Source organism: Lagopus muta, chromosome 5 (genome assembly GCF_023343835.1).
Source record: "Lagopus muta isolate bLagMut1 chromosome 5, bLagMut1 primary, whole genome shotgun sequence".
Classification (NCBI taxonomy): Eukaryota; Metazoa; Chordata; class Aves; order Galliformes; family Phasianidae; genus Lagopus; species Lagopus muta.
Window position 1 is genome coordinate 13259655 of NC_064437.1, and position 24872 is coordinate 13284526.

At 39.1% G+C, this 24872-nt stretch overlaps 2 protein-coding genes across 2 annotated transcripts in view; one reads left to right on the top strand and one right to left on the bottom strand.

The window, feature by feature from the left end:
- The window catches only part of TTLL7 (tubulin tyrosine ligase like 7), an 82536-nt gene extending 74922 nt beyond the window's left edge, over nt 1-7614 (bottom strand). The window contains exon 1 of the mRNA XM_048946968.1: nt 201-7614. The gene's annotated coding sequence lies outside the window, so the exon portion shown is untranslated. The remainder of the gene's footprint in view (nt 1-200) is intronic.
- Nucleotides 1-24872, top strand: part of PRKACB (protein kinase cAMP-activated catalytic subunit beta) — a 67230-nt gene that overhangs the window by 197 nt on the left and 42161 nt on the right. The gene's annotated exons all lie outside the window — the stretch shown is intronic.

The window sequence follows — 24872 nt, forward strand, 5'->3', positions numbered from 1 at the left end:
CCGCGGGCCGGGCCCGGCGCACCGCCCCGCACCGCACCGCCCCGCGCCGTCGCAGGCCCCGCGGCCTAGCGCCGAGCCCCCCGCACCGCCCCGCGCAGGCCCCGCCGCCGCCGGCCTGCTGGGCCCGGCCCGCCCCGCCGCCTTCCTCCCTCTCTTTCTTTCTCCCTCCCTCCCTCTCTCCCTCCCTCCCCGGGGCTTACCGTCGAAGGCGATCGGCCGCTCGGCTCCGGCGGCGGTTTCCGGCAGGTGTCTGTCACCGCGGCTCCGTGCGCGCCGCTCCCGCCGGAGGAGGAGCCCCGCGGGCAGGTGTCAGCGTGGCCCCGGCCCTGAGCCCCGCCGTGCCGAGCGGGCCGCGGGCCGCCGCCGGGAATGTAGGTCAGCGGGCGGCGGGAGCGGCTCGGCCGCGGATCTGCTCGGCCGCCGTGCGCGGAGGACAAAAGCGCCAGTGGGAGCTCGGCGTGCCGCTTTGGTTCTCTTCTGCTGTCCGAGTATCGGCGTCATCCATAAAACCCTGCTCTGGGGTTTAGAAAAAATAGCGGACTCTGTTTTCTGTAAGCGGTCTTACCGGCTGCTTTTCCAGTTGAAAAGTTTGGGTGCGTTTATAATGGATAAGAGACAAGATGTAAGAGCAGCCTGTTGTGCAAGCGCAGTGCACTCTACAACAATACCCTTTGTTACTGGAAATGCCGTGGGCATTATAAAAGGAGAGAACTTTAAATGTCTGGGTTACTCCGCGTTATTTTATTATTTTATATATTTTATTTATTATTATTATATATTTTATATATTATTATTTTTTGCGAAGTTTAATTGTTTATTTACTTTACTGTGGCGTTTGCAGTTGGTACTGAAGGCCAGGGTAGAGCTGGGTGACCCTGTTCCTAGGTTGGCGCCTGCCCATGCCAACTCTGTTCCACCCTCACCACCGGGGTCCCCAGGTGGCTGCCCCAGTCCTGCTGCGGTACTCCCTGAACCTGGTTCTCTTGCTGTTTAGCTTCATGCAGATATTTCTCTTAGGAAGTGTGTTAGCCTACCTATGAATGTTGAGAGGAGAAGAGAGGATGGACTGCTTCAAGTGCTTCAGATGCTGGCAGAACATTGCAATTTACCCTTAACAGAAGCTGCATCGCCATCTGTGCAGGGAAATAACATTATACCACGGAGAGTGCTTCCTTTCATTTTAATGAACTTTTTTCTCGTATTACCGAACACAGGGATTTGAGGCTACAGAGGTAGTTGTCCACAGAACTTCTCTCTCTCCCTTTGTTAAAGAATTGATCTTTGAAAACACATGCAGCTCAGGTATTCTGATACTGGTTGCATTGACACAACTCCTGTAACTGGAAGAGGATGGTGATTGTCACTGACGTTCTGCTGGGAATGACCAGGATTCACTTACTGTGAGAATGAGTTGCATGTGAATATACAGAATATACAGAATAAATCACTAGAAGCAACATTTGGTTTACTGGCAGTGGAAGTTGATGTGTAATCCATTCATACAATGTGTAACATCTGAAAACTAGAGAAATGTGAAGTGTGATGGAGCTTTGATATTTCCAGTGCCCATTCATAGTGACAGGATGGTCATATTTTCCTGTTAGGTGCCCTTAATAGTACATATTCCAAAATTCAGAACACTTAAAGCAAAGTTTTAAGTGGTGACAGGAAAACAATCTGGGTAGGAATGGTACTAGTGATGTTCTGCCCTTGACTCGCACTCAGAGCTTATGGCGTGTGGATCAAGGGCACACTAAGGTCCCCACAGAGAACAATGCAGGGTAACGCTGCTTCCCCTGATAACTATACTTACTATTTCATCAAGTGTAATTTGAGAGCTCTTTCCCTATCTGTGCTCAGGGCAACAAAACATTGCTAACCTAACTGGCCCTTATGTTCTTGTTTGTTTGAGCTTTCTGCATATTTTTAAATATCCTCAGTACTTGTTACTTCACTAAGGCTGCCTGAAACACCAGTAATAGAATGGAGCAAACATTTCAGAGTGTTTCTAGGCCGAAGGTGAAGGAGATCTGAATGCTGGTCAACTTCCTTAAGTGTAGCTTCCAAAAATTGAATTGGGCTACATGGACAGAGCGCAAGATGTGCATGTGTGTATGGAAAAGGTGGAATGCCTTATTGTAGTCTCTTGTTTTTTTTTTTCCTGTGCCCTTCTTTCTAGGCTCTCCTAAAATGTAGTAGAGTTCGGTTTGGAGAGCCAAAGTTGGAAGTGATCCTGTTCCAAAGAGAAACATGAGGCTCTCCCTCTGTACCTGCTTTAAGAGAGTTTGTTGGGTGTCCTAGGTCTCACAGGGCACAACAGCCTACAGATTCTGAGGGTTTTTTAAGAATAATAAAAGAGATACAGTTGTCAGTCATCTTAGAAGTTTCTGTAAGTTTGGTCCTTGATCCTAATTTTCACTTCTTTCATTGTCCTGCTTGTGGGTAGTTATTTTTCAGCTGCTTAATTTACAGTAGCTGAGATTTATTCCTTTGCAAGCCACGAGTTTAAAAAAAAAAAAAAAAAAAAAAAAAAAAAAAAAAATCAACATATGGTAAATTGCATTAAAAAGTCATTGAGAGCTTACCTTAATTTCTTGCAATTAATGTAGGAAGATGTTGGCTTTATTAAGGTTCATTATGTTGGAATCATTTATTACAGTATTGCAATAGAAACATAGCTATATCTAAGGGTTTAAAAAAGGACATGGAGTATTCTTTAATCCACTAACTAGATCCTTTTAAAGATTGTTATTGATTTTATATAAAAACAGAAATATTTTGACTTTACTAGGATGATTTTCTAAACAGGAATGAATGCCAGACCTGCAAATTGTCGAGTTTGAAAAGTGTGTGTGTGTGTGTGTGTATGTCTGACTTATTTGCCCCTTTGATGCCTAAGGTAATACAATGCATGACAGCATGGAATTTGTTTAGAAACTAATGGTGGTCTCTCGTGTTGTCCTCACCTGGGAAGTATTGTTGTTGTTCAAGAATGATTAGTGTTGATATTGTTCATTTTTATTTTTAATCACCAAAGTGGATTAGAAGCCAAGTAATCAGGACAGACTCTTTGCTGACTGAAGATTTGTACACTTTCTCATCTTCCAGCAGCTCTGGAAGCTGCACAGTTTTGGCTTCTGAGCTGCATTAGGCAGGCGTCTGATGGTCCTTGCCATTCGCTTTTCTGTAGCAATATGTCATAGTAAATAGCTCTTTTAAATATCCATTTAAAATAAAGGCATACATGATTTTCAAAACACAAACACGTATGAATTTGTTCTTACCTGCTATCCAAATCTGCAATTTCCAGTGCGCAAGGATTTTATTAATCTTATGTTCTTAGTAGCTTCACCTGCTGTGGTCTTTAAGTAGCCACATGCTACGTGTGTGATGTGGCTGTCTGCTCTGCATGTGAGATTTATGTTCATTCAATCTTCCTCCTCCTCAAAGTGTTCCCACTACTATCATCATTCTGACAAGTGTTCCTATTATAGTCAATTCTTCCCTTTTTAACTCTTATAATTATTCGGTAAGTAGTGTTCCTTTGAAGCGTTCTTGAAGGGAATATGCTGCCTTCTCAATTCTTCTTTGCCAGTAGATCTTAACTGCCTTTTGTTCTTATTTTTCGTGTGTTCAGTGCTGGGTCACTGCTGTATTTACTCACCGAGTACTAAAGGAGAGCACAAGTTCATTTCACATAAAGGCTGGATGAGGCAAAGCTCTGTCACTGCTGACCTTGATTGGATTAAAATCAGTGAACTAGAGGTGAAAAGCTGCACTGCCATTGCTATTGCAGGCTTGCTGATTCCTTGTCACTTCTCCAGAGACCCTGATTTCAGTATTCTTACTTTGGTCATAGTTTAATTCATCAGCTGTTGTCTGTCTTTAGCCCACTATGTTATGATTTCAAATTTTGAAGCAGCTTTTGGAGCCTTGTTTACCTATTTTAGAACATCAGTGAGAGTATTTATTGTATACAGGGGCTACAAAAATATATATATTGTAGTGGGATTCTATGGATAATGTTATTAAACATTGTTTTTAAAACTACTTTTCTTATATTTTGGACTTGTATTGTTTCACCATTGATCATTAGGCTTCAACAATATGGGATCTCATCGTCAGAATATCAGAGATAGTTACAACTTGTTGGACTAATATCTAAGAATTCATTGGATGGAATTGCCGGTGTGTAAGACTATCAGTACACATAATAACAGTAATAGTGATAACAGTGTGCCTAAAGAGGCACGTTATTATTTTAAAATTTTTATTTAATTAAAAACAAAATGCATGTTAAAAGCTAGTACAGGCAAAGAGAAAGGCTGCTATTCAGTAACTGATTGCCACCTAGGGGCTCAACAAAAGGCCACAAGGACCTCTATTGATAAATTAGCGTATGTATTTAGCTGTTATCCTTAGGCTTTTAGACAGAATATTTTAAATTGTTTGCTAGTAGATTTCTTTAGCATTCATTCATTTAATTATAAATCCATGTTCATAGAAATGAAAGATTTGCTGAAATATCTCAAAAAATACTAGAGTTCTTTTATTTTTGGGGAGGAATTTTATTGTTTCCTGGTGTAAGTAAAGCTATGTCTGTTCTTCAGAAATTAACTACGTGTCACTGTTCCTTAGTGTAATTAGGCTGTGTCTGTGCTGTTAACTACCTCGTTGGTATAAGGAACAGAATGTGAATAGAGCAGTAAGTGGGAAAATCAGAAGGACACAACACTGGAAGTTCAGTTTCATGTCTCCCCTGCTGCTGTTGGGTGTGTGCCCCACTGCGTGTGAGGTTGTCTGGGATTCTTTTCCAGTTAGTTCAGCTCTTCCATAACTGACACATCTCTCCTTTGGACAGAGCTGTGGAAAGGGCTCTTTGGATGACTGTCAGATGTGGGGTGTTTTGCCTGCATCTTTGCTGTAGCTATCATGAGGGGCTTGTTTGCCCAGAAGCCCTTCTGTACTCAGTTTAATAAAGGCTGATGTCTGTGCTGCGCAGCAGGTGGATCCAGGTCAGACCCGAGCGCAGTGTATTTTTTAAATCAGTTTTTCTGGTTATTTACGCCTGCAGTGTTTTCGGTGTTCAGAACTTTGAGTCTGCAGGGATTTTTCTTATAAACTTGTGAAACTGGCCTGGATTTGGCAAGGAATCTGCTCTGCAGTGTTGCTCTTAATCTGTGCCTTTGGTACAGGCGTAAGGTGTTATTTCATAAGCATGCCTTTGGTTGCAGTTCTGCTTTTCTATCTCTTGCTGCTTTGTTTCTGCCTCTGCCCTCAAGTGTACTGGAGCACTATTTATGAGACAACAAGGCGAACTGAATTTGAGATTGATCTAGGTTAAAAATAACCCTGCACAAAAGGGAAAGCAGAAGAGCTTTGGTTAACCTGGCTCTGCTGCCTGATCCAGCGCTGAAGCTGCACCAGCACTGCGCCAGTGCAGTGAGAGGTGGCAAAGGGGAGAGCGGGCACAAAGCAGGGGCTGCACAAACAGCTGCAGTTGCTGGAGAGCTGCAGTGCTGCCACGGGCCTCATCCTCAGACCCTGAGCCGGGGATGTTGCCTGGGGAATGGGACGGAGGATGGAGTGGCAGTGGAAATGTCAGCAGGTAAGTGAAGTGAGAGATGTGTTGTCTTAGAAACTGCAAACTGAAGATACATTCACCTTCTTTTGCATGTTTTTTCTTTCTTTCTTTTTTTCATTATATGCTTGGGAAAGGCTTGTGCTCATTCCTGTGTGTAATTTTATTTATTTGCATTGTCCCTGCATTCAGGAGGGTTGGCTGTGTATCAGGATCTCACTTTGTTTGCATGAGCACAGAATAGACAATTTATTTTCCAAAATACACGTGGTCTGATTTGCCTTAGTCAGTAAGGTCAACACAGACAGGTAGAAAATAAAAGTGAGATGAGCAGGCTGTGTAACAGGAGAATCAGAGCAGAGCGACCTGAGGGTGTGTGTGCATGTCGCTCTGCAGGAACTGAAAGAAAGGTACTGAGCTAGCTCTGCCTGCTGTGTTTGGGATCAGTGCAAGTGGATGACAAACCTCAGCACTTTACTGAGCCTGTTGTTTGGCATCCTGTTCACTGCTTCTTCAGCGTCACAGCAGAACAACATCCACTGAGGGTAGGGTTTCATGAAACAGCTGAGCCCATCTGGTGGCTCGCACTGGTGGAAAGTATGTTTTTATTCCTAGTCTCTTCACTTGTCACAATTCTAGTGTTTTTCCAATTCGTTGTTTAGCTGTGTTACATAGCCATAAAAATGTGGCTTTTATCCCTTTGGGATTTCTGCAATTATTTTTCAAGCCAAATGAGTTTGCTGAGGTGTTAGATGGCAACAGACATTCAGAGGAACAAGTGAAAGCACTGCTGGCAATGAAATGGTGAGGTGGCAAGAAAAAGGATGTTCTTTTCTTAGCACTGAGCTCTTAAATTAACTCAACAGTCTCCTAAGACCTCACCCTGCTAACTGCTTGGAAAAATGATTACTCCAAACCACCTCTTTTCAGACTGCCTGCGTACATATGAGTTACTTAAAGTCTCACAGTTCAGCTCTTAGTAAGGAGTGTTAGTACCTAGCAAGTGGACTTCATTTATTCAAGCTTTAAGGGGTTGAGAAGATATTGTAAAGATTTGCTTCTATCTCTGCTCATCATGCAGATCTTTAAGAAAACAATATTTTAGTCTGCTGAACTTCTTAAATTTAATTCAGTTCTCTTTTTGCCCATCTGATGTTCAAACCAAGAAGTTTACCAAAGTTTTTTGTTTCATTCATTTATTCATTTGTTTATTCATTAAACTATTTTCTGCTGGTTCCTAATAAGAATTTCCTCGATAATCTTGTAGCTTGTAGTGTACTGAGTTCTGGTGTATATTCATAGATATGCATCCATGTGTATTTGTATGCAGTCACTCAGTAAGGGTTATGGCATGAGTGCTCTCTGTCTGTGTGTGTTGCGTGCCATTTTAAAATGTAATGAAGGCTTGGTGGCACTTTGGTTTTGTTTTTTTCCCTTCTAAACAAAAGCAAGTCGCAGTGTTTATAAGGTGAGATCAGACAGAAACTGTTCTCAGCATGTTTCTGTACAGTGGTATATGCATGGTTTTGATGGTTTTAGAAAGTCTTTCAGAGAACCATCGAGTTATATAAACATACTCTACATGTTAGAGATGACTGGGTCTCCAGACTGAGAAAATAAAAGCCGTGACATGGCTCAAAACGCTCATCAGATGTTCTGTCTCAGAGAGCAGCCGAGTTCTCTCTATAGGAGTGGTGAAGAATTACTGTTGCACTGCTGGATGGGACAGTAACTTCATGACAAACCAGAAACAGTAACGTCTCTTTTCTGTAAGGTTAAAAGGAGAAACATGGGAAATCCTCCTTCAAGGTGATAATCTAATGGGTCTAGTCTGGGTGATATATAAAGGTGTTACTTTTGTTTTCCATTGCATATTGTTACCTTGTGTCTGTTTGTTAAAATATCATCATATTTAAACAGGATATGAGGAACTTTTGTTTATTTCATTCAATTTAAGCTTCTTCCAGCAAATGTGTCCTTGTTAACCTCCAGCACTTACTGTTAGGGCTGATGTGTAAATCCACAGCCACAGTGTGATTCAAGAAATTAAAACAAAGGAAGCTGTGCTTCTGATCCCCCCCCACTCCCCCTCCCCCCTCCTCCTCCCCCCCCCCCCCCCCCAAAAAAAAAAAAAAAAAAGTAGAAGATCATTAATTGTCCTGTACCTGGAATCTAATTGCATTTCCCTCATACGAAGTGACATAAATAAGGGTGTATGTACTCAGATAAATCAGCAGGTACGTTGCAATAGTAATTAAGGTTAGTTTTGATTAACATTATATTAGGCAGTTTCAAATGCTTTGTTTGTCTTACAGCAGATAACAGTGCTAGGTTTATTGTATATTTCAACTCTGATTGTTAAGTACGTGGTAATCTACCCTTACTTTTAACAGGGAAAAAATGTGACTTTGCTGCATGAAAGTCTATTATTAAGATAAAGTTTTTAATGCAAATTACCTGTATTCAAGCAGTCTATCATTAACTGATCCATAGATGAATTAATATGGAGCTTCGGGTTTTTATCAGGATTTCTCATTTAAAAGCAGAGTATGCGATGAAAAAACATTATGTAGCTAAATTCATGCCATGCTGATTTAGAAGATCTTGATATTCCTTAATAAGCAGTGCCATTACAATGAATGGAGATGTAGTCTCTTACCAGCCAATGGAAATACTTTGTATTGTGTGCCTTTTTTGTTGTTGTTTTCCTGTTGTTGTTGTGTTTTGTTTTGTTTTGTTTTTTTATACTGGAGCCTCCAGTTGTAGGTTTGGTCCCTGTGAAAACCAGTGTGAGAAGGGGCTCTCACTGAAGGAAGGAGTGAGCACTCTGCAGGTCCCAGTGCTAGGGCTCCACTTTGTGATTATGTTACACAGTTCTAATGGATTAGGCTGCTGCAATGCATCCTGTGGTAAAACTGATTTCTCTGCATTTGTGTAAAGCCTGTATTGTAATGGTACTTTTTCATGGGAACTGACCTTCAAGTAAAATGAGGTGCTAGACAACCGAGTGGCCTATGTGAATATGAAATTGCAAAACTTATTTGTTTTGCAGTTAGCTCAAGTCTACAACAACTTCCTGTGATGTGTGATTAACTGGGAAATTTAGAGTACATGGTGCTTTTTAATGGTTCTCGGAGTATCTTACGGTTCTGTTACAAATTAGCAGATGCTTTTTCTTTGAATTTCCCTTTGGACTAAGGATTAAAAGTGAAACCAACACAGAACTGAAGTTCACTTCAATTTTTTACATTCACAGGTTGTGCTGATTCCTGACAAGAGATTCATTTATATTTTTGTCTGTTATTACACAATTTTGCCAAATAATTACTCTTCTGATTCTACCTACACAATTGTTGCACATTTTGTATTAAAATACAGAGTCTATTTCTTTTCATGTTAACTTATGTTGGTTTTTTTTTTTTATTACCAAGCACCAGCACATTCTTAAATTTTGTGTGAATGTGTCCACATATTTTTTTTCCGCCACTTCCATTGAGTGAGCTGAGTAACATTTGTTCCCATTTGTACTTTTCCCTTCAGCATAATAAATATGTTAATTCTTCAGTGAATTGTATCATACATGTTGGATCCAAGCTGAATGCCTGGGAATAAGTTCACAGAAGAGAAGCAAAGACATTAAAAGGTTTCCCTGTGGCAGCTTGTCAATGTAGAATAAAAACTGAAAGAGGACATATGTAAAATTTTGTGTGCCATAGGAAGTGAGAAGTGTTGTGTGCTCACCATTCTTGCTTTTCTTCAGCAGCCACTTTTAGACACTGTTTCTACTGGTACAGGTACCAATTTATCCCTACTAAAACATTAGAGCCCTGCTTGAGATTGATTGTATGAATTGATGTACACTGGCTAGAAGTGCTCTTCCTGAGGAAGTGGATGTCAGTGTCACTCAGTGATGGTTCTTCCTCCTGGGTCAGAGCCTATGGAGTTGATGAGGAAATCCTGTGTCAGATAAATCCACAGAGGGGAAATGTATAAATATAAAGGAGAATATAGGTAAGAGAATCTTGGCTAGAAGTTTTATAGAAGTTAGAGGAGAAGGGATTGCTGTTTGTTTCAATAGTGTTCTCCCACATATGCTCTCCCCCTTATTCTTGAAGTAGCAGAACTCTCAGGACATTTATGAATGGCATTATGAAGGTATCCAGTGTTTTTCCTGGATAGGTTTGGATTTACCTTGGAGTACAAACTGTCCACCTGTCGTCTTGCCTCTCTGATGGTAAGAGATCCTGTCTCCTGCTGTCCAGGCAGAGCAAAAGGTGAGAAAGTGAGATATGAAAACATAGTGGAATTTTCCAAGATGAGGTTTGAAGGTGAATTGACTAGATGTCATGAGGCTTTCAAATTGTATGGGAAAGTATGTATGTATTGCAGGTACATGTACAACAGAATCTGCTGCTGGGTTTATAATCAGAAGTTTGGCTGTTGTGTAGAGATGACATTTCGCAGGTCGGGGCACCTTCACAGAATCACAGGATGGCTGAGATTGGAAAGGACCTCTGGAGGCCATCATGTCCAACCCCTGCTCAAGGAGGGCCACTCTGAGCAGGAAACCCAGGCCCATGTCCAGGCAACTTGAGATCTCCAGAAAGGAGACTCCACAGCCTTGCTGGACAACTTGTGCCAGTGCTCTCACACCTGCATGGAATAGTTCCTGCTTCCTGATATCAGAAGGAACCTCATATGTTCCAGTTTGTGCCTATTGCCTCTGAACATCTCTTAGAAGAGCCTGGCTCGATCTTTTCTGCAGCCTCCTTTCAGATATTCACTACATGCATTGATGAGTTCACCCCTGAGCTTTCCTTCCTCCTGGCTGATCAGTTCTGGCTCTCACAGGAGAGCTGCTTCAGTCCCTTGACCATCATGGTGGCCCTCTGCTGGACTCTTCCCAGTATTCCAAGTCTCTCTTGCATTGATGGGGTCTAGAACTGGACATCAGACTCCAGGTAGTTGTACAGCTGCAGTGCCCCAGGCAGGCAGTCACTTTAGTGACTGTTTTCATGCTAAATACACAAAGGCAGTATATTTATTTATCTCTGCTGGAGAGGGAAGGTATGCTTGTAATGTTGTAGCGTTTTGCTGTCTTTAGCATTTTCCTGTGATGCTCGTGGTGTCGAGTCCCTTATTTACTCACATTCCTAAGCTTCTATATGCACTTACCTGTGTTCCTAATAGTCCCGGGCAGTCCCTTTAGACTGACATCAGGCAGGTTTCCGTTGCACTGAGGGAGTACATTGTTTGCAATATCAGAGCGGTACTTCTGGTCTGATCTTTTATCCTGATAATTATCTGTGCTACTTGGAATATTTCTTTGAAGGAATAGTGTTTCTTTAGAATTTTGCTATTTTCAGACATTGAACAGCAGTTAAAAAGTTGTTTCCTTCCGAAGAGAGCTTTCATTTGGTTCTAACAGGTGTTTGAAACTACACCATTTATTAAAGAAAACTGCTTGCCAAGTAGCTTACGGTGGAAAAACAGAACATAATTTGGCTAAGAAACTGTTGTGCTTTTCAACCTTAGGACAATATCATATGACGATTTAGTTCAATTTCTAAATCGGTTATAACCACAATTACTTGTTAGTATTGCTTAAAATGCTTTTGCAGAAGGCCCTTGGAGCAGCTTTAGTTTCTGCTGGGAAAGAGTTGTGTTTTCAGAGTAGATCCTGAGTTTCGCCAATATGATGACTTTTCAAAAAACAAGCAAAAAAAACCCACCCAACATGTTTGTATGGCCTCCAGCTTGAAGTTTCAGCTTCTTGATTTTGAAATTTACTTCAGCTTGCAGCTTACAAAGTGATTAGATGACCAATTTTCTTTGGCAGTAAAGCTGTCTTGAAAAGTTCCTGTGCAGCTCACCTCTGTTGTTCTGCTCCATGCTGCAGCTTGCTGAAATAGCTGTTCTGAGGAACTGTTCAGAAGTCACTGAAGTAATCTGGGTTACACCTTAGCTTCCTTCCCTGGCTTTCCTGTTTAACCCATTAATTTCAGGGAGTTATTTGCCCTTGTGTTGTACTAACATGGGTGGGAGGGGAGAGGTGTAAAAGAGGAGGGGAAACAAGTGAGTCACTAAAGGTAGTCCCTTTTTTTTTGTTGCTGTTGTTTGTTTGTTTGTTTCTACTGTGATTAAAATAGTATTTCGTTCTGTTAAATACGATTGTTCTTGTCATCACCAAAGCACAATCTATTTTGATCAAAAGTTGGCAAAGGGATCACCAGCTTTCCTGCTTATATTTTTAATCATTCTAGAGTGTGCTCAAGTATTTTTTAGGACAAATAAAACTGGAAGATGACTAATTTATAGACAGTGATTTTAGATCCAACATGTGAGTAGGGAGTGAGAGGAGGAAGAGAAGAGACATGCAAGTCTGTGTTGTGTACAGTGTGCATGCAAAGGGACACCGGGGAGCCTGATTCTGAAAATAGCCTAAATGATGCAATAGGACTGGCGGTATAAGCATTGTGAGTTTAATATAATCTTTGACAAGAAAGTTAAGAATCTCCTGTATTTGCTTTTTCAGTTGCTGAGTGAGTTTTCCACTTAATGGCAAAGATACTGATTTTCTGCAGGGTTGTTGTTGTTTTTGCTTGTCATTTTTTTTCATTTAAAGCAAAAATCAATTCTGGCCTTTCTTTCAAAGGATAACTTGAGGTAGTTCTGCCTTTCTTTGTGTGAAAACAAACAGAAAATAGTGGTTGGCACAGTTACATTCAGAACATGGTAATTTTCTCCACCAACTAAATTGACTCATTCATTTCCGCTAATACATACAAACTTGTTCTTTCCACTGCCAGTCTGCTAGGTGAGAGGACTAGCCCAAAATGCAGGGGCTGGGAAATCAGGAGAGCAGTCACTGTTCAGTATGGAAGGTGCTTAAGTACATGCCATTCTCATACAGTCCTTCAGGCACGGTTCAGAGAAGCTGAGAAACAAAGAAAGTCTGATCCTGAGATTCTGCTTGTTACTTGTACAGCACGTGAGTGATTTATAGAATCTGACTCTAAGTTGTGAAATGAGAGAATAGAGATCAGGTATGACAATCAGAATTTCTCTCAAATGATGTGTCATTGTTTGAATGAACTGAAGAGGGAAAGATTTCATTTCTTTCCCTCTTCAGTTCATTGGATTCTTGGATGCACATTTAATTGAGGAGGTGACATCTAGTGGGTTTGGGGAAAATGTGTACTGTAGCTGCAGGAGATGGGATATGCTCAGTGTTACAGGCATAAGGTACAGTAGTGGCAGTTTTCTGAGAATCACAGTAGTAGTGAGAAGAAGGAATATGCAAGATATTCTCCAACCTGAACATCATGAAGTAAGCTGTCTTCCACTTGTTCAGAGATTTTCCTTTCGTTTTTAAGTGAATTCTGTTTATGTATACATACTTCAGTAGAAAGTAGCTGTAAATATTAGAATACTGTTATGACTAGATATTTGCTTGCTTAAGTTGTAAAAAAGTGAAGCACCAAATTCATATCTGTTTATAGGTTGTCTATTTAAATTTGGTTGTCCTTTCTTAAATACCATCACCACAAAGTCCTTCAGTAGAAATATTGGGCAGAAGGACTTTTTAATAGGAACAGTGTCTATTTCTAAGCACAGTATTTTGATACTTCACATGACAGCCATCTAAGTTATGAACTGTCTAATGCTGTGACAATTAAGCTGTGTTTAGACCACAAAACCAAGCCAGTAAGAGCAGACAGCTATAATATATGAGTACTGTTTCTGTTTGTGGTTCAAGAATCATCCCCTATCAAAGGGCACTGAGAAGTTGTTGCTACAGCAGACAATCAAATACATTTCATATTACCTCTGTCAAAATATAAAAGGAAGCAGAAACCTTCCAAAGAGAAACAAATATTAGCAACACCTGCATTTTAATCTTTAATGAGAGAACATACTCTACCCTCTCCTGTAATAACAGGGGGAAAAAAACGCAGTGCTGATTTTTATTCTACAGCTCTTGATGTACAATGCACAAATAGGGGGATTTCCTGTCTGGTCATGCTCTTGGAGCATGAGTTAAAATGCGATGGCGTTGGGTCATTGAAGAAGCATGAGTCCCAAAGTAATGCCTCCTGTTTTATTAGGTATGCCCATGGCACCAGTTGGATGTTGGTGGGATAGAAGTAAAGACTGAATCCTCCCACCAGTACCCCATTGCATGCTGTTGCTATGTGACAGATGGCAGCAGAGGGGCAATCAGGCAGAATAGAGTCTGATGTGGAAGTGTGGAGAAGCAAAGGGGTATCACTGAATTCCTCCATGTGGAAAAAATGGAACCCATTGACATTCATCACTGCTTGCTGAATGTTTATGGACACCAAACAGTAGATGTGAGCACAGTGAGGTGGTGTGAGGTGTGTTTCAGCAGTGGTGGCAGCAACAGTGGTCACCTCCACTGGTAAAGATTGTTACAAGCGTGCCATGCAGGTTCTTCATTGCTGGTGAAAATGCACAGCTAATCGTGGTGTCTGTGCTGAAAAACAGCATCTTGTAGCTGAGAATGTTCTCATTTAAATAGTGTTCTTGTGCTCTTTGTACCTGGTGTAGTTTCCATGGAAATAAATAGGAGGCATTGCTTTTGTGACTTACATAATATTTAATAGTTACAGCTTGTAATGTTAATATTTTGTATAGTTACATGAAATATTATAAGAAGTCTTCTTGGATGGAAACCAGGACAAGCACGCAGAAATCGGAGATCAGCCTCCTTTTTTGCATTTTCATAGATGTAATGGCCAATTATTCTAGTGACATCTTAAATTTTACCTTTTCTTTTCTTTTTTTTTTTTTTTAAGCCAAAGTGACCAAAATAAGGATGTTTCCATATAAGAGATCTTCTTTATTCGCTATATTTTTTTAAATGGTGTATATGCTTTCCATTGTTCATTTACACCTCAGATGGTATGGACAATATTACTGTTCAATACAGCAGCAATTTTCATCAGAAAATAAAGCTATGCATATAACCTCCTTGAAAATAAGGTGATTGGCATTCTAGTAGTGATGGAGAAGAGATTGATATTGCGCAGTTTGTTTGTCTGATTACGAATAGGGCACAAAATGGGATGCATATGTTCAAAGTTGAATATCTGAAACTATTTCATTAACTGTCTGCTTTCCGTGGCATTATTTGTGTTGTGTGTTTGATCTAATAACTTGTCTGAATTCACTGAATTTTTTTAGCCTTCTAAAAGGCATTTTTGAGGTGTTTGTTTGTTTGTTTGTTTTTTCACTTTAAGAAACTTCAAAAGATTTTTACAGTGAGATCTGAGATGCTGGTGTTCTGTCAGAAAAAAGTTTCATTAACTGAGGTTACATGATATATTATTACTTGGTTATTTATTAACGAAGAGTCTAGTTTGAACAAATTGATTTGTGAGTACCAAGACAGTTTGTCTTAATTCGGTGTTTCTGTTTTAGTACATGCAGCAGCATAAAAAAAGTGGATATCATCTTCATTGGAAGGATATTTTCTGTTCTATCCTTTAAGTGGTTTTAGTTACAAGCATTATTGTTTTCACCAGAAGAAAATGTGTTGAATTGGAGTTGTGCTTTTCTTGCAAACAGGTGTTTGTACACTGTTTCTCTTCCTGTTTTATCTTGTGTCCTCTAAAATTAAGGGATCAAATGATTTGCACCCTTAGGAGATAGGTTTCTTTTGCTGCCCCTTCTTGCTATTCCATTTGTAATGTTGTGGGTTGGGCACATGTTTAATGATACTGAAAGACAGAAATGAAGCTTTCTTTTTCTTGGTAATCAAAATCAAAAACTCCTCCCACACCAAAACTGGTTTTGGTGTGGATGTTTCAAATCCAAGCACAGGCATTGAGCAGAGCTGTAGGGCTGGAGGAGTGTACCTGCACCACCAGGAGGTGAGAGTTCAGACAGCAGAATGAGAAGCATAGGCAGGCAGCCTCAGTTACAGTTGGGCAAACTGTTGTGCCCAGCATGACTTTTTAGTCGCTTCATGGATTTCCTTCCATTGTCAATACCGGTATGTGCTGTCTGTGCAGAAAGGGCTTCCGAGAATCTGTGATTACGCACCACCAGGTACACACTGAGTCATTTATGTTGCCAAGTTGGTGCTTTCTTGCTGCTCAGAAAGTTTACAATTCTAATATAAATTGAGAGGCTTTTAAAATAAATTCTGGTTTGTTTCTTCCAGTTCTGTCAAACCTTTATGGGTCGTAAAGAGTTGGCTTAAACTGTTAGGCTGGGGCTGTAAACTGAAGAATGACTGTTGTGCTCTTAGAGCTCTACTAACAATCAGAGGACTTTTTGTCTGGGCAATTTAAAATAAGCATTACCGAGGTGAGGATGAATATTTGATTATTGAAGTTATTTGGTAAGGAATTGAACCTGTTTCTCTTATTTGTAGTATTCTTCATGCAATTCTTCTTGGACTTCTAGATCTATTTAGCATGCAGACATCTTTTTTTGGTGCCTTTTCCCCCAAAACTATCTTTCCATTTCGTTCTACTTGAGCCAGATATGTTTTGTGTCTCCATGAAATTTTTGTTCAAATCGAAACATTTTCTTCACTATTATTATTATTATTGTATAAATTACACATATCCCAAGCAATTTTCTATTTAAAATTCCATATGAAAGATACTTGATCTGGTATGTCACCAAAGCAAAGCAATTCAACACAGAGAATAAAGTACATCATTGTTTCCTCCTCGCTTATATTTTTACAGTTATAATCACATGGTGGAGCTAGAAAATGATTCTCTGTGATAGCGCACCAATTTCATCCATTGTGTTATAAACCATAATGTTTAGGTAGCCTTGAAATATTAAGTGTTTTGATGTTATGGAGTTCCTAAGCTAGAATGCTACAACTTCATATTATGAGGGCTGCTCTGAAAGTAATGCCTCCTCTTTAATTATGTTGGCTCACAGTGTCAGAGGCAGATGGTAGTGGTGCAGCAGTAGAGGTTGAGCCTTCCCACCAATATCCCATTATGTCTTGTTGCTGTGTGACAGATGGCAGCAGAGGGGCAGTCAGACAGAATGATGTCTGACATGGAAGTGTGTATGAAGCAAAGGAGTGTCATTGAATTTCTCCATACAGAAAAACAGTCTAAAAGTCTGTCACTTCCAGAGACACCTTCCTTAACAGCCAATGTAACAGGTTCAAGGGAGGGATCTTCTCATGAGTGACCTTTTGATCTAGGTGATGCCACAAGTTGATAGTTGACTCTTAGGTTTCTTTTCTAAAAAGCTTAAGATTCTGTAACCAAAAAGAGGAAAAATTGCTAATGTTGCAAGATCAGTTTTAAAAGGACAGGATGAGCAGAGCTAAATTACCCGAATGAACAGCGTTTCAGCTCCCTTGCGTTTATGGTATTATAAGCAAAAAATTACCATGTCCTATGTTTCTTCTCCCAAAACCTTATCCTTCCAAAGGATTTTGCTGATTTTGCTGCATAAGACATTAAGTAGTACTCAGTGAGCAAGTTTTTTTCCTTATTGCTTTCTGTGCGTATGTATACATCTGCCTTCTTTACTGCACATTATTATTCTCCTTATGAGTTTTTGCAGAAATCATTTTAGAATATAGATGCTGTGGAAATATTCTTACAATACCCTTACACTGTCTCTTTAAATAGTTTCTGTTTTACTAACAGGACTGAGATACAGAGAGATGTTTCCTGTTATTTAGGGAGCCCCAGTTTCTCAGAGAATGTACTACATGAAATCTTCTGAAGCATTTTGATGCTGCTTTCTGTGGCAGTTACAAATGCTCGCTCTTCTTTGTGGAACAGACACCACATACTTTTTGGTCATCGTACTGGGGATAGAAAAGCAGTAGTAGATCCAACTGAAAATAACATGGTCTAAGGAACTTGCCATGGAGCAGAGAGAGCTTTGGCTTTGCAAGGGAGCATTCAAGAGTCTTCACCATCAGTGTTCTGCAGCTACCTAGAGCTGTCTGTCTTTCCACTTTCCACTACAGAGTCTTACAGAAAAATTTCCTTCAGTGCATAGTCGTGAACAATTGCCAGAGTAGCTCAGTATGCTGTACTGCATGAGGTATGATCTGTAGAAAAAGGAATACATTGTTTTAACAAATATGTAAAAGAAGGAGAGGATAGTAGAACAATTGTAATTCAGCCTTTCTTTTGCTTGTCAGTTACATGTATTTGTAAATAATTTGACAACTGAGTTGATAGTTGGTTAGTTCACTGTATCTGAAGATGACTGAATTTCTGCTTATTGTTTATTGAATATACAGTGAAGCTAAGATGTCATAGGGAACCTTTTCCAAGGGCAGTGCTCATAGCTTGTGTATTTTTATGCTCAATTTGAAGAAAGGCACTAAAAATTTGGCAAATCTGACTTTGGTTTGTATAGCTACTACCTCAAGGAAAATGTAGGCTTGTGGTAAGATAGTAGATTCTAGTGGTAAGCTTTTGCTCACCAAAAACATTAGAACATTCTTTTGTTGAATCTCCATTGAAAGCGCATCCTTCTGCGTTTTGTAAGAATAACAGAAATCTGTCTGGTGATTAAAAGTGTTCGTAGATACGATTTGGCTCTTAACTGAGGTCAAACCACAGTACTTTCTATCTTTGTATGTAGGCTCAATGTACTGAAAATCTGGGCTGTTAAACTTGGGAATCATGTGATTGTCTAAATCCTTACTTGTCCGTCGTGATGTTCCAGAAAAACAAGGCAGAGGCAATGCAATCAGGCTTAGCAGTCCTGCTGCTTTTAACCATTTCTGAATTGCTGGTGGGGAAAGTAAGTCTTCTAGGAAAAATCTTTACTTTTAAAAATTAGTTGAAGCTATTAAGCCCCTTTTATCTGAGAACTGGCAACTAACTGCAAGTATTTATTAAGGAATTAGCTTTTTAGCAGACATAGGCCTATAGAAATACACAATGTGTCCTTTAATAATTATCAGAGGTTTGTAGTAACACTTCTGGTACCTTAAACAAATGTGTATGCTCGTTTTTCACCTATCATGCATTTGAATTGGCAAGTCTGTTTCACAGAGAAAGCTATACCTTATTTTTATGGCAATTAGTATATCAATTTACTTCACGTTCTTGGAGTGCTTATTAATTTTAGCTCAAAATAGATCAAATGTACCACATGTGACTGCTGTATCATAATACTGCTTATCTATTTTTAAGTCTAAATGGACTCTGGGAAAGTACTTTGCAAACTTTGGCTTCTGTTGCAGAGCAGGTTTCCTATGTATTTCTGGGTAAAGTGCCTCCTAATGGGATTGTGTATTATCCGTTGGTCTTTCTGGCTACGTTTCAAGGCTTTTATGTTTATTAATCATAAAAAGCTGAAATAAAACTAGAGTGAATTGTGCAAATCCTCTTTAAAAATGAGAATGCCAGGGAGAGCCACTCTTCATTTCAGTCTTGAGAATGTTCTGATACTGTAAAGGAAAATGAGATGTGTGTTGTATGCTACAAGCTCAGAATTGTATTATGCTATTTTGTCATGTAAATGTTTTCTTGGTAAATGTAGATCAACATCAAATAAATAATTGTTTCGCTTTGTGTATAACTTTTGCGAAGTGTATTAAATGTCTCAAATATCTCTATGAAAAATAGATTGACCGATGGAGAGGAAAATCTTCGCCCTTCTTACTCCGTAACCAGAGTTGGGGAAAAACAACTCAAAAGTTATGTGAAAGTTAGTATTTGTTTTATAATGGTCAATTGGAATTTCTTTTTTCTCTTCACTATGCAAGTCCAATTGTACTGTTAGGACTTTTCTAGCAGGATAGCACCTCGCCAAATTATTGTCACAAAACTGAATAAAGGGATTTTAGCTTTTTCTAGGTTGAAGGCAGCTCTAAAGACAGATGAATCTGAGGAGACCAGATGAGGTGTTACTGGGATGGTTGGTTCCATGGTTGCATCTGAGTATGCAGTTGTTTTATACACGAATCATAGTTTGAGCAGTTTACCAGCATAAATCTGTGTAATTATCATTTGTAGTAATTCAGTCAGTCACAAGGACAAAAATGCCACCAACAGGCTGCACTGCAGAGAAGATACCAGCATTTAAAAAATATGAGAAAGTAGCACTAATGCTCTTTTCAATCCAAACTATCTCATCATTTGGGATCCAGGAATGACAAACACAATCCTCAACTGACTGGGTATTTTCATTTCTCAGTTTATGTGCCAAATAGTATTCATGCTATGCAGGTTTTTATTCTGTGTGAAATCTCAGATACAGCTTGAGAGAGTGCACCTCAAGGTCAGAAAACATTTTTTAATATCACCTAGAGGTCAACATGCTAGTGGTGTTGCGATCGGTTTTGTAACTTAAGTATCTCAACCAGTATCCTTAACATCACCAGGTAGAAATTAAGAAGGGCAGCAAAAAAGGCTTAAGAATGAGTGTTTGATGTGTGCCCAAGGTGCGTCTGTATTCATATCCTGAGCCAGTTGCTGCTAAGTCTGAAGTAACAAGAATATTGGAAATATTCAAGTGGGTGTTTTGTCTTTCATTTATGCACAGTTGGCAGTCAGTAACTAAATTTGGTCTATGAACTGGAATGAAAAGAGCTGAGATAATGAGATTGTATTGTGTCAGTCTTGGGCTACAGCCTTCTAAAATTATTGTCTAAGACAAAAGTACAGATGAATTGTATATAGGCATGGAGCATTTTAAGTTCAGGGACTGAAAAATTATGACAGGGATAGGTTGGGTATTCTTTCACCTTCTCCATGACCAGTGTAGGACAGACTTTTTACGTGTATGGAGGAGCTTTGGCTGCACTCTTGGACTTGTCTGTACAGCATCTTCTGCTTTTTGTCACGTTCTGTTTTGGGGCTGGGTTTGTTTGGTTTGTTTTGTTGGTTGTTTTTTTGTTTGTGTTTGTTTGAAGCTGTAGTTGGTACTTGGTATCTTCTTCATTTTTTACTGTTCTGTTGCAAAATTTTCACTGTGGCAGAGATATTCTGGTATACTCTAATACTGTATGTTCCCTCAGTTTGTATTGTGTTTGTTCCTGAGGTTGGCAGTTAATGGCACAGAATAGGAAAATACTTTTACTTGATGCTGTGTGTTAAGAGCTTGCTGGTTACTTGTGAGCAGAGAGAACAGCACAGTTTTCTTTAACTTTCCTATTTCAGCCAGTTGCACCAGTAACTGATCTGTGTGTTACTAGTGTGTGTCTCGCTCTTACATTTTCATAAGACCTATTTCAGTGTTTTAATCAACATGTTATTTCGTGAGGCCCTGAATTTGGATCTATTTGGTTTAGGACAAAAAAAAAACAGACCTTGCTGAATGTGGCTTTTATATTATTATTATTGTTGTTGTTTTTTTATTTTTTAACAACCGCGTTTGAATTTGAGAATGCTGATTTGAGCATATCAAACACCAGGTCATTTTTTATTTAAATAAAAGCAAGTGAAATGTATTTGAATTTTTCCCTGCTTCAACCTTAATTTTTCAGGCTGCCAGCTATTTTAAATTTCAGTTATAAATTTATGAAAACAGAGAAATACATGGTAGAAATTCCAGCATGTTGAGCAGTCAGACTGCTCAACTGAAATGAAAAATATTTGAATATGTGGGGCAAAGTTCTATCAAAAAGCATCACTTTGCAATCAAATTGCTCTAGGGAGAGGAAGAAGGGACACGTGAGCCTGACCCCACTGTGCTCTGTGCAGGGTGTGACTGTGCGACCTCTCGTCTTTCCACTGGGGTGTGGCTGTCGTGTGGTTCTGCCCTCTTGTCTCTAGATGTGCATTCACTCCCTTGAGGGAATGAAACAAGCAAGTTAAATGAAAGCTGTCCAAATGACAAAAATACATTCCGGTTTTCAAAGGCAGTGCTTCACGTGTATTCGTATGTAGTGTTGCTCATAACTTGGTGCTCAGAATCTTACACTGGAAATTACAAAGAGGTGTGATCTCTGTTGTTTGATAGCATTGAGAAGAATTTGTAGGCAAGGAAAAAATGTAAAGATTCACTCTGGGTTTGTTGCCTTGTTATTTTCATATCTGTTCTAGGTGTCTTCTAGCATCTTATCAGTACTGCTAGTGTTATGGGTTTGTTTGAAACTACTGAAAATAATCTTTTCTTATCTGTATTTGCTGAGCTGGTTGCTTTAAGTAGAACAATATTTGTACTCAGGATATCAGCTTTTCTTGCCTTTTTCTTGGGGAGAATATGTAGGTATCTATTCTTTTCCTGGGGGGAAAGAAGAAAAACTGTTCTAATGTGAGTAGCTACCAGGCTGCAAATTTTCCAGTGACCTATAAAGCTCTGCAGTTCTAGTTGAAGCTCTTTTAATTAAAGAGTAAGATGAGCTTATTTTAGGTTGGACTTGTCTTTTCTGTGTAGGCTGGGTGGAGTGTTACGGAGTAACTTAAGTTACATGCAAGTGCATGCTTGTGCAGCAAGCATAAGAGAAGGTGGAATCATATTCGGTGCTCTGTGTTTTGTTTTGAAAAAATTGCCAAGTTTGCTTTGCTCATTAATCTGTTGTTTCCCAGAATTAACTGTATACAATTTTAAATGTATGGTTTCAGGGAAGGATGGTAATGGACATTAATGATACGCTTTTGATAATGTTATTGAATCTGATCTATTAATTTAACTTTTCAGTTAAGAGAGTGGAATATGCTACTCAGTTCCCAGAGTTTGTGAGAGGTGTTATCCTCCATAAAGCTAGAAGATAAGATACCTTCAGAGCTTAAAAGCCACGTGGTATATCTTTATTGTTTTGGAACTTCAAAGGGGCTGACGCTGCGTACAGACTGGGCTGAGGGCTGGTGTTGGGCATAGTTGAGTGTTACTGAAGCAGTCACAGTTAATGTAGTATGGACTACAATTATATTTATTTTGATGTTAATCAGCTCATGGTTGGAGGTCTTAATAAACGTTTACCTAAAAATAATAAGAAACTATAGTTGATCTACTAGTTCTGACGAGTGAATCTCCAGAACGATCAAAGGGACCAGTTTCTAAGCTGTCAGCACAATCTGGATGTCTAATGAAGCTTCTAATATTTGTCTCATTTCAACTAAAGAAAGAAAGGAAATGTAAAAATCTCTGAAAAGTTCTGAAAGAAATTGTATTTGGTACACTGAAGTATTATTTTTACTTTCATGAATATAATAAGGGTTGCGTTTGAGGTAAGACTTACTTGAAAAGGTCATTCAAATGTATATTCCAAGCTGAGTAGAACTTAAGAGCACATTCAGCTTGAGGTCCCAAAGCCATTTGTCTTCAAAACTTGCACATATTTGACATTCTGTTTGCTCAGAAATCCCCTAGGAAATACACACAGATGCATTAGACAAGATATTAGCATTGTTAACCTTTCACAAATTTTCAGTAGGGACCAGCAGTGTTTCCAAAAGTTAAAATAATACATAATTTGCCTGATTAATCTGTTGATATTTTTCTTCTGAGAATGTTTTCTCTACAGAGGCAAATGGACAGAAGTGTGGAGGATGTGTTATTTACTTAAACACATAAGCAGTTCACTTCAGGATAATTATTCATTTTGGTTTTCGTTTCTGCATTAGTTAAGTTTTGTTTCTTCTATCATAATAAGAAGGGTGAGAAAGAGGGCTCAGTAAGTGCAATTGCTCAGTAAATAACTCCATTACTTTGATAGTTCACTTAAATGAGTTACTCTATGGTACTGTACTTCCTCTGATTTTTACTGCCCAAGACTTAAGGAATGCGAATCTTATTGTGAAAATAAATTTAAAAATGTATGCAATGTATTGCAACTAGTACTTCATTTGGCACCTTTCTTGAGTAGAGTTTAACTTGAGTGGAACTGGAAGAAAACCAGAAACTTCCCACGTGCCATGTGACTCCCAGAAATAACCACTCTGTGTTGAGGTTGTTAGGAAGTGTTATGAGCAGCTGAGACTGCCTCTAGGTGAAACATGTTTGTTTTTCCAGGAGGAAGAAAAGTAGCCTCTGGCTAGTGAAAAAATTTTAGTTACTTTTTACTCAAAATGATACAAATAAGATGATAAATTCAAGATAATAAGTCTTCCTGGTCTTCTAAATGAGAGGGATTTTGCTCCCCAGAAACTGAAGAGCCCTTGTGATGTTATTGTAAGATAGATCTTGCCTATTCAAAATAGGGATATACAAAACAGTATTTTTTGTTATTGTGGTGATGTGAGCAGCAGCATGGATAGGAAGGCTGTATCATTGCAAGGTTAAGAATAGCATACACGGTTATTAGCAGGAATCCCCCACGTTGCTAAAGGCCTGTTTAGGTGAATTCTTTGTTGCTTGTGTCAGAATGCAGTCCGCAGTTGAGGTGTGCACTGAAGCTGTTGGTTATTTCAGGCATGCACATTTCTGCAGCTCCAGTCTTTTTGGCAGAGATCTTTCATTTAAGGATGAAAATACTTAAGCATCTATAATTTGCCACAATTAGCACATTCTGACCCATGTGTTTCCTGTGTTCGATCTGCAGTGTCATTTTTTTTTTTTTCTTATCAAGAGTTCTGTTGATCAGGAGAAAAAAAAAATGAAATGCCAGTGGTATCTTCTAAGAACAAATAGAATACTTGCTATTGACCAGTTACTGGATTTACTTGCTTAATTTTCATACGTAATCATAACTTAATAAGCTTATTTTGTAATTAATCTTTAGAAGGCCAGACCAAGGCTCTCAAAGATTTTTGTCTTAGAATTGTTAGGTCTTGGATCTATCACAAATAGTTTCTCATCATCTAGGTCTCTTGGCTTTTGAGACTAGGATGAGAATGGGGTTAAAATTGTGCAAAATTTGAGATTACTTCTATTGCTGTAAGCATCATATTTCTATAAATATCAAGAATAGAAACTAGTGGGGAAAAAAGTCATAGAGTGAGCTTTATAGCTAATATTACTCAATATCAAGTAGATTGGATCTATGCCATGAACAATTCTTTACCTTTAGGAAAGTTCACCAGCTTAGAGGGCAAAGGGAAGGATAACTGCAGGGTCAAATTTTGCTGGAATATTAGTTTGGGTAATTCTTTGAATAACAGATGTAGAAAAGTACGTTTCCTTTTTAGTAGAACATTGAGTTGGGTCGATAGTGTGAGATGTGCTACTGCAAGAAGCTGTTCTTACTGGCCTATCGCAGCATGAGATTAAGTGATTTGCAGGATGCATTCTTAATTATTGCTTGCTCCTTTTTTCTTAAAGATAAATACAATCGCTGCATATTCCTGCATCTAATTTTACAAGAGAATAAAAATATAATTGCAAGGCTGTGGCTTCTCAAGGATACTGTTTTAAGGAAGTCTATTTT